The sequence below is a fragment of the Oncorhynchus keta genome, chromosome 15 (genome assembly GCF_023373465.1).
Source record: "Oncorhynchus keta strain PuntledgeMale-10-30-2019 chromosome 15, Oket_V2, whole genome shotgun sequence".
NCBI classification, from domain to species: Eukaryota; Metazoa; Chordata; class Actinopteri; order Salmoniformes; family Salmonidae; genus Oncorhynchus; species Oncorhynchus keta.
This window is the reverse complement of record NC_068435.1, coordinates 2,671,009-2,682,098: the sequence shown is the minus strand read 5'-3', so window position 1 is coordinate 2,682,098 and position 11,090 is coordinate 2,671,009. Positions and strand designations below refer to the sequence as shown.

Here is an 11,090-nt window from a genome sequence, read left to right as displayed (position 1 = left end):
TGTCTGAATGTCTGAATGTCTGTATGTCGGTGTCTGAATGTCTGAATGTCTGTGTCTGAATGTCTGTGTCTGAATGTCTGAATGTCTGAATGTCTGTGTCTGAATGTCTGAATGACTGAATGTCTGAATGTCTGTGTCTGAATGTCTGTGTCTGAATGTCAATGTCTGAATGTCAATGTCTGAATGTCTGTGTCTGAATGTCTGAATGTCTTTGTCTGAATGTCTTTGTCTGAATGTCTGTGTCTGAATGTCTGTATGTACAGACATTGCCCCTCCGGAACAATCCTATTCACATCATCAGCCTGACTGAGCCCCTCCAGAACAATCCTATTCACATCATCAGCCTGACTGAGCCCTCCGGAACAATCCTATTCACATCATCAGCCTGACTGAGCCCTCCGGAACAATCCTATTCACATCATCAGCCTGACTGAGCCCCTCCAGAACAATCCTATTCATCATCAGCCTGACTGAGCCCCTCCAGAACAATCCTATTCACATCATCAGCCTGACTGAGCCCCTCCAGAACAATCCTATTCTCATCATCAGCCTGACTGAGCCCCTCCAGAACAATCCTATTCACATCATCAGCCTGACTGAGCCCCTCCAGAACAATCCTATTCTCATCATCAGCCTGACTGAGCCCCTCCAGAACAATCCTATTCACATCATCAGCCTGACTGAGCCCCTCCGGAACAATCCTATTCACATCATCAGCCTGACTGAGCCCCTCCAGAACAATCCCTATTCACATCATCAGCCTGACTGAGCCCCTCCAGAACAATCCTATTCACATCATCAGCCTGACTGAGCCCCTCCAGAACAATCCTATTCACATCATCAGCCTGACTGAGCCCTCCAGAACAATCCTATTCAAATCATCAGCCTGACTGAGCCCTCCAGAACAATCCTATTCACATCATCAGCCTGACTGAGCCCTCCAGAACAATCCTATTCACATCATCAGCCTGACTGAGCCCTCCAGAACAATCCTATTCACATCATCAGCCTGACTGAGCCCCTCCGGAACAATCCTATTCACATCATCAGCCTGACTGAGCCCCTCCGGAACAATCCTATTCACATCATCAGCCTGACTGAGCCCCTCCGGAACAATCCTATTCACATCATCAGCCTGACTGAGCCCCTCCGGAACAATCCTATTCACATCATCAGCCTGACTGAGCCCCTCCAGAACAATCCTATTACATCATCAGCCTGACTGAGCCCCTCCGGAACAATCCTATTCTCATCATCAGCCTGACTGAGCCCTCCAGAACAATCCTATTCACATCATCAGCCTGACTGAGCCCCTCCAGAACAATCCTATTCACATCATCAGCCTGACTGAGCCTCCTCCAGAACAATCCTATTCACATCATCAGCCTGACTGAGCCCCTCCGAACAATCCTATTCACATCATCAGCCTGACTGAGCCCTCCAGAACAATCCTATTCACATCATCAGCCTGACTGAGCCCTTCCAGAACAATCCTATTCACATCATCAGCCTGACTGAGCCCTCCAGAACAATCCTATTCACATCATCAGCCTGACTGAGCCCCTCCAGAACAATCCTATTCACATCATCAGCCTGACTGAGCCCCTCCAGAACAATCCTATTCACATCATCAGCCTGACTGAGCCCCTCCAGAACAATCCTATTCACATCATCAGCCTGACTGAGCCCCTCCAGAACAATCCTATTCACATCATCAGCCTGACTGAGCCCCTCCGGAACAATCCTATTCACATCATCAGCCTGACTGAGCCCCTCCGGAACAATCCTATTCACATCATCAGCCTGACTGAGCCCCTCCAGAACAATCCTATTCACATCATCAGCCTGACTGAGCCCCTCCAGAACAATCCTATTCACATCATCAGCCTGACTGAGCCCCTCCAGAACAATCCTATTCACATCATCAGCCTGACTGAGCCCCTCCAGAACAATCCTATTCACATCATCAGCCTGACTGGAGCCCCTCCGGAACAATCCTATTCACATCATCAGCCTGACTGAGCCCCTCCAGAACAATCCTATTCACATCATCAGCCTGACTGAGCCCCTCCAGAACAATCCTATTCACATCATCAGCCTGACTGAGCCCCTCCAGAACAATCCTATTCACATCATCAGCCTGACTGAGCCCCTCCAGAACAATCCTATTCTCATCATCAGCCTGACTGAGCCCCTCCGGAACAATCCTATACCTCATCATCAGCCTGACTGAGCCCCTCCAGAACAATCCTATTCTCATCATCAGCCAGTGCACGGACACGGCGTCCGGCTGTTGACACAGAACAGGGGCACCTGTTTAACAGAGAGAAATTATGCTCTCCATATAGTTAGTTGTCTGTAGCCAATTCCTCCAAAAACTGTCACCAGTCCGTGAAGTGCGCGTTGTGTTTGGTTACCCAGGATGCTTTTAGGGAGGAAGTTGTGACCTTCTGTTGTTGGGTCAAGCCACGAAGGAGGATTCTGTAGTTAACGCTTTAATATTTCAGGGTCAGGCCTCTCTGTCTGGGGCGGGAAGGTCACCTCGAAAGTACCATGCTTAGATTCATAATGCCGTCTGAATTTAATTCTTTGCAAACAGCAACATTTTCATTTTTTAGTAAGACACACTGGTGAAATATGGTGAGATGAATGCATATATCTCTGGACATTCTTCCCTGAAACTTCCATTTTCATTATCCACTTTTCTTTTGATACTTTGAGAGCGACATGTTCTCTTTGCTATCAAGCTAATTGTTCTGAACGAATGTTGACTACAATAGGATACCTAGACCTGTTTTTCCCCACCAATCAACACACAGAGAAATAAACAGAAAAATAATCATGGAATAGAGTTATTAGTGATTTTATTAACTTAAATCAGATATAAATAATTTTATTGTCACTGAATGTATTATGTACTAATCAAATGTGTTAAAATGTTGTTCAGCCCGAACTATAGGCCTATTCATTGTGCTATTATTATATGCTAATTATGTTCTGGCCGACTATTAACAAATTACCCTCAGCCTGTCCTCAGCCTGTCCTCAGCCTCCTACCCTGCAGCCTGTCTCCCTCAGCCTGTCCCTCAGCCTCCTACCCTGCAGCCTGTCCCTCAGCCTCCTACCCTGCAGCCTGTCCCTCAGCCTCCTACCCCTGCAGCCTGTCCCTCAGCCTGTCCCTCAGCCTGTCCCTCAGCCTCCTACTCCCTGCAGCCTGTCCCTCAGCCTCCTACCCCTGCAGCCTGTCCCTCAGCCTGTCCCTCAGCCTGTCCCTCAGCCTCCTACCCCTGCAGCCTGTCCCTCAGCCTGTCCCTCAGCCTCCTACCCCTGCAGCCTGTCCCTCAGCCTGTCCCTCAGCCTGTCCCTCAGCCTCCTACCCCTGCAGCCTGTCCCTCAGCCTGTCCCTCAGCCTCCTACCCCTGCAGCCTGTCCCTCAGCCTGTCCCTCAGCCTCCTACCCCTGCAGCCTGTCCCTCAGCCTCCTACCCTGCAGCCTGTCCTCAGCCTCCTACCCCCTGCAGCCTGTCCCTCAGCCTGTCCCTCAGCCTGTCCCTCAGCCTCCTACCCTGCAGCCTGTCCCTCAGCCTCCTACCCCTGCAGCCTGTCCCTCAGCCTGTCCCTCAGCCTGTCCCTCAGCCTCCTACCCCTGCAGCCTGTCCCTCAGCCTGTCCCTCAGCCTCCTACCCCTGCAGCCTGTCCCTCAGCCTGTCCCTCAGCCTGTCCCTCAGCCTCCTACCCCTGCAGCCTGTCCCTCAGCCTGTCCCTCAGCCTCCTACCCCTGCAGCCTGTCCCTCAGCCTGTCCCTCAGCCTCCTACCCCTGCAGCCTGTCCCTCAGCCTCCTACCCCTGCAGCCTGTCCTCAGCCTGTCCCTCAGCCTCCTACCCCTGCAGCCTGTCCCTCAGCCTGTCCCTCAGCCTCCTACCCCTGCAGCCTGTCCTCAGCCTCCTACCCCTGCAGCCTGTCCCTCAGCCTGTCCCTCAGCCTCCTACCCCTGCAGCCTGTCCCTCAGCCTGTCCCTCAGCCTCCTACCCCTGCAGCCTGTCCCTCAGCCTCCCTACCCCTGCAGCCTGTCCCTCAGCCTGTCCCTCAGCCTGTCCCTCAGCCTCCTACCCCTGCAGCCTGTCCCTCAGCCTGTCCCTCAGCCTCCTACCCCCTGCAGCCTGTCCCTCAGCCTGTCCTCAGCCTGTCCCTCAGCCTCCTACCCCTGCAGCCTGTCCCTCAGCCTCCTACCCCTGCAGCCTGTCCCTCAGCCTGTCCTCAGCCTCCTACCCCTGCAGCCTGTCCCTCAGCCTGTCCCTCAGCCTGCACAGCAGGATATATTGGTACGGTCTCGACTTCATCCCGGCCTTAACAACACCCCGTGCCAATATATCCTCCAAAACACCAGCTTTCTGGCTGTGTAACTTACGTAGAGCTAACTAGCAACAGCAGCCGACAAACAACACCGGTTGGCATGGCAACTGTGCAGCAGTGGAAAACCAGAGCGGCAGCAGAGATCGTGAGAATAAAATAAGTCCCCAATCAATACTGTAAATGGCCCGAAACGGCACCAGAACATCATAACATGTATTTAGAATTGTGTTCCAGCAATACAGTGCATTAAATACTAAAAGCAGATTTACCTAGCTGGTTGGAAACCCTAGGAACCGAAAGAGTTAACCAATCCTGTGAATGGGTTAGGCAACATCAAGAGTTAACCAATCCTGTGAATGGGTTAGGCAACATCAAGAGTTAACCAATCCTGTGAATGGGTTAGGTAACATCAAGAGTTAACCAATCCTGTGAATGGGTTAGGCAACATCAAGAGTTAACCAATCCTGTGAATGGGTTAGGCAACATCAAGAGTTAACCAATCCTGTGAATGGGTTAGGCAACATCAAGAGTTAACCAATCCTGTGAATGGGTTAGGCAACATCAAGAGTTAACCAATCCTGTGAATGGGTTAGGCAACATCAAGAGTTAACCAATCCTGTGAATGGGTTAGGCAACATCAAGAGTTAACCAATCCTGTGAACGGGTTAGGCAACATCAAGAGTTAACCAATCCTGTGAATGGGTTAGGCAACATCAAGAGTTAACCAATCCTGTGAACGGGTTAGGCAACATCAAGAGTTAACCAATCCTGTGAACGGGTTAGGCAACATCAAGAGAGAACCAATCCTGTGAAGGGGTTAGGCAACATCAAGAGTTAACCAATCCTGTGAACGGGTTAGGCAACATCAAGAGTTAACCAATCCTGTGAATGGGTTAGGCAACATCAAGAGTTAACCAATCCTGTGAATGGGTTAGGCAACTCAGGTGTCTATACTTCAACAGCAAAGTTAGATGAAACAGAAGTTTAAAAAGTAGGGCCTTGTAAACAGAAAGGGAGTAATGTAGAGGTCTTTGATGAGTATCAAAACTGTCACCTGTAACAAAACGAAGGGCACGATGATAGATGGTATCTAAAGGTTTAAGAGTTTCAGCAGCTGCACGTTGATACATAATAGCACCATAATCAACAACAGATCAAAAGGTTGACCGAATAATCTGCTTCCTGCTGCTTAGAGAAAGACACCATCTGTTTCTGTAGAAAAAGACAACTTTAAATCTTAGCTTCTTAACCGGCTCATCTATATGTATTTTAAACATCATATCGACATGAATCCAAAATGCCTCAGTATTTATATGCGGGAACACGTTCTATTGGACAACCATCTAATGAGTGAACATGAAGTTAATCTGGAACATTCTTATGAGAATCCAGGACCTCTATACCAGGCGGTGTCAGAGGAAGACCGTAAAAATTGTCAAAGACTCCAGCCACCCTGGTCATAGACTGTTCTCTCTGCTACCGCACGGCAAGCGGTACCGGAGCACCAAGTCTAGGTCCAAGAAGCTTCTAAACAGCTTCTACACCAAAACCATAAGATTCCTGAACACCTAATCAAAGGGCTACCCAGACTATTTGCATTTGCCCCTCCCTTTTACGCTGCTGATACTCTGTTATTATCTATGCATTATCTATGCATAGTCCCTTTACTTCTACCTACTGCACATGTACATATTACCTTAATTACCTCGACGAACCTTCAAGACATTCAGACTAAGATAGTCATGAAACCAAAAAAGGTGTTCAATAAAATAACATGATCAACAATATCAAAAGCTTTCGACAGATCCACAAACAGAGCAGAACATTTCTTTGTAGTGTCTAAAACATTGGCTACATCATTAACTACTGAGAGTAGTTGTTGTAGTAGTACTATGTCCAAGGACTAAACCCTGACTGTAGTGGCTGTTGTCCAGACTAAACCCTGACTGTAGTGGTTGTTGTCCAGGACTGAACCCTGACTGTAGTGGTTGTTGTCCAGGACTAAACCCTGACTGTGGTGGTTGTTGTTCAGGACTAAAACCCTGACTGTAGTGGTTGTTTTCCAGGACTAAACCCTGACTGTAGTGGTTGTTGTCCAGGACTAAACCCTGACTGTAGTGGTTGTTGTCCAGGACTAAACCCTGACTGTAGTAGTTGTTGTCCAGGACTAAACCCTGACTGTAGTGGTTGTTGTCCAGGACTAAACCCTGACTGTAGTGGTTGTTGTCCAGGACTAAACCCTGACTGTGGTGGTTGTTGTTGAGGACTAAACCCTGACTGTAGTGGTTGTTGTCCAGGACTAAACCCTGACTGTAGTGGTTGTTGTTGAGGACTAAACCCTGACTGTAGTGGTTGTTGTCCAGGACTAAACCCTGACTGTAGTGGTTGTTGTCCAGGACTAAACCCTGACTGTAGTGGTTGTTGTTGAGGACTAAACCCTGACTGTAGTGGTTGTTGTCCAGGACTAAACCCTGACTGTAGTGGTTGTTGTCCAGGACTAAACCCTGACTGTAGTGGTTGTTCTTCAGGACTAAACCCTGACTGTAGTGGTTGTTGTCCAGGACTAAACCCTGACTGTAGTGGTTGTTGTCCAGGACTAAACCCTGACTGTAGTGGTTGTTGTCCAGGACTAAACCCTGACTGTGGTGGTTGTTGTTGAGGACTAAACCCTGACTGTAGTGGTTGTTGTCCAGGACTAAACCCTGACTGTAGTGGTTGTTGTCCAGGACTAAACCCTGACTGTGGTGGTTGTTGTTGAGGACTAAACCCTGACTGTAGTGGTTGTTGTCCAGGACTAAACCCTGACTGTAGTGGTTGTTGTCCAGGACTAAACCCTGACTGTAGTGGTTGTTGTCCAGGACTAAACCCTGACTGTAGTGGTTGATGTTGAGGACTAAACCCTGACTGTAGTGGTTGTTGTTGAGGACTAAACCCTGACTGTAGTGGTTGTTGTCCAGGACTAAACCCTGACTGTAGTGGTTGTTGTCCAGGACTAAACCCTGATTGTAGTGGTTGTTGTCCAGGACTAAACCCTGACTGTAGTGGTTGTTCTTCAGGACTAAACCCTGACTGTAGTGGTTGTTGTCCAGGACTAAACCCTGACTGTAGTGGTTGTTGTCCAGGACTAAACCCTGACTGTGGTGGTTGTTGTTGAGGACTAAACCCTGACTGTAGTGGTTGTTGTCCAGGACTAAACCCTGACTGTAGTGGTTGTTGTCCAGGACTAAACTCTGACTGTAGTGGTTGTTGTCCAGGACGAAACCCTGACTGTGGTGGTTGTTGTTCAGGACTAAAACCCTGACTGTAGTGGTTGTTGTCCAGGACTAAACCCTGACTGTAGTGGTTGTTGTCCAGGACTAAACCCTGACTGTAGTGGTTGTTGTCCAGGACTAAACCCTGACTGTAGTAGTTGCTGTCCAGGACTAAACCCTGATTGTAGTGGTTGTTGTCCAGGACTAAACCCTGACTGTAGTGGTTGTTCTTCAGGACTAAACCCTGCCTGTAGTGGTTGTTGTCCAGGACTAAATCCTGACTGTAGTGGTTGTTGTCCAGGACTAAACCCTGACTGTAGTGGTTGTTCTTCAGGACTAAACCCTGACTGTAGTAGTTGTTGTCCAGGACTAAACCCTGACTGTAGTGGTTGTTGTCCAGGACTAAACCCTGACTGTAGTGGTTGTTGTCCAGGACTAAACCCTGACTGTGGTGGTTGTTGTTGAGGACTAAACCCTGACTGTAGTGGTTGTTGTCCAGGACTAAACCCTGACTATAGTGGTTGTTGTTGAGGACTAAACCCTGACTGTAGTGGTTGTTGTCCAGGACTAAACCCTGACTGTGGTGGTTGTTGTTGAGGACTAAACCCTGACTGTGGTGGTTGTTGTTGAGGACTAAACCCTGACTGTAGTGGTTGTTGTCCAGGACTAAACCCTGACTGTAGTGGTTGTTGTCCAGGACTAAACCCTGACTGTGGTGGTTGTTGTTGAGGACTAAACCCTGACTGTAGTGGTTGTTGTCCAGGACTAAACCCTGACTGTAGTGGTTGTTGTCCAGGACTAAACCCTGACTGTAGTGGTTGTTGTCCAGGACTAAACCCTGACTGTAGTGGTTGTTGTTGAGGACTAAACCCTGACTGTAGTGGTTGTTGTTGAGGACTAAACCCTGACTGTAGTGGTTGTTGTCCAGGACTAAACCCTGATTGTAGTGGTTGTTGTCCAGGACTAAACCCTGACTGTAGTGGTTGTTGTTCAGGACTAAACCCTGACTGTAGTGGTTGTTGTCCAGGACTAAACCCTGACTGTGGTGGTTGTTGTTGAGGACTAAACCCTGACTGTAGTGGTTGTTGTCCAGGACTAAACCCTGACTGTAGTGGTTGTTGTCCAGGACTAAACCCTGACTGTAGTGGTTGTTGTCCAGGACTAAACCCTGACTGTAGTGGTTGTTGTCCAGGACTAAACCCTGACTGTAGTGGTTGTTGTCCAGGACTAAACCCTGACTGTAGTGGTTGTTGTCCAGGCCTAAACCCTGACTGTGGTGGTTGTTGTCCAGGCCTAAACCCTGACTGTGGTGGTTGTTGTTGAGGACTAAACCCTGACTGTAGTGGTTGTTGTCCAGGACTAAACCCTGACTGTGGTGGTTGTTGTCCAGGACTAAACCCTGACTGTAGTGGTTGTTGTCCAGGACTAAACCCTGACTGTAGTGGTTGTTGTCCAGGACTAAACCCTGACTGTGGTGGTTGTTGTCCAGGACTTAACCCTGACTGTAGTTGTTGTTGTCCAGGACTAAACCCTGACTGTGGTGGTTGTTGTTGAGGACTAAACCCTGACTGTAGTAGTTGTTGTCCAGGACTAAACCCTGACTGTAGTGGTTGTTGTCCAGGACTAAACCCTGACTGTAGTGGTTGTTGTCCAGGACTAACACTTCACTCTACAACACTTCACAACATTTCACTCTACAAAACTTCACAACATTTCACTCTACAACACTTCACTCTACAACACTTCACTCTACAACACTTCACTCTACAACACTTCACTCTACAACACTTCACACTACAACACTTCACTCTACAACATTTCACTCTACAACACTTCACTCTACAACACTTCACTCTACAACACTTCACTATACAACACTTCACTCTACAACACTTCACTCTACAACACTTCACTCTACAACAGTCCACAACACTTGACTCTAGAACCCTTCACAACACTTCACTCTACAACATTTCACAACATTTCACTATACAACACTTCACTCTACAACACTTCACTTTACAACAGTCCACAACACTTGACTCTACAACCCTTCACAACAATTCACTCTACAACACTTCACTCTACAACACTTCACTTTACAACACTTCACTTTACAACACTTCACTCTACAACACTTCACTCTACAACACTTCACTCTACAACACTTCACTCTACAACACTTCACTATACAACACTTCACTCTACAACACTTCACTCTACAACACTTCACTCTACAACACTTCACTCTACAACACTTCACTCTACAACACTTCACTCTACAACACTTCACTCTACAACACTTCACTCTACAACACTTCACTCTACAACACTTCACTCTACAACACTTCACTCTACAACACTTCACTCTACAACACTTCACACTACAACACTTCACACAACAACACTTCACAACACTTCACTCTACAACATTTCACTCTACAACACTTCACTCTACAACACTTCACTCTACAACACTTCACTATACAACACTTCACTATACAACACTTCACTATACAACACTTCACTCTACAACAGTCCACAACACTTGACTTCACAACACTTCACTATACAACACTTCACTCTACAACACTTCACTCTACAACACTTCACTCTACAACAGTTCACAACAATTCACTCTACAACACTTCACTCTACAACACTTCACTTTACAACACTTCACTCTACAACACTTCACTCTACAACACTTCACTCTACAACACTTCACTCTACAACACTTCACTCTACAACACTTCACAACACTTCACTCTACAACACTTCACTCTACAACACTTCACTCTACAACACTTCACTCTACAACACTTCACTCTACAACACTTCACTCTACAACACTTCACTCTACAACACTTCACTCTACAACACTTCACTCTACAACACTTCACTCTACAACACTTCACTCTACAACACTTCACTCTACAACACTTCACTCTACAACACTTCACTCTACAACACTTCACTATACAACACTTCACTATACAACACTTCACTCTACAACACTTCACTCTACAACAGTCCACAACACTTGACTCTAGAACCCTTCACAACACTTCACTCTACAACATTTCACAACATTTCACTATACAACACTTCACTCTACAACACTTCACTTTACAACAGTCCACAACACTTGACTCTACAAACCCTTCACAACAATTCACTCTACAACACTTCACTTTACAACACTTCACTTACAACACTTCACTCTACAACTCTACAACACTTCACTCTACAACACTTCACTCTACAACACTTCACTCTACAACACTTCACTATACAACACTTCACTCTACAACACTTCACTCTACAACACTTCACTCTACAACACTTCACTCTACAACACTTCACTCTACAACACTTCACTCTACAACACTTCACTCTACAAACACTTCACACTACAACACTTCACACAACAACACTTCACAACACTTCACTCTACAACATTTCACTCTACAACACTTCACTCTAC

At 47.2% G+C, this 11,090-nt stretch overlaps 1 protein-coding gene across 1 annotated transcript in view; it reads right to left on the bottom strand.

Annotated features, from left to right (window-relative positions):
* The window catches only part of st6galnac5a (ST6 (alpha-N-acetyl-neuraminyl-2,3-beta-galactosyl-1,3)-N-acetylgalactosaminide alpha-2,6-sialyltransferase 5a), a 122,734-nt gene that overhangs the window by 79,895 nt on the left and 31,749 nt on the right, over positions 1–11,090 (bottom strand). The window lies entirely within an intron of this gene.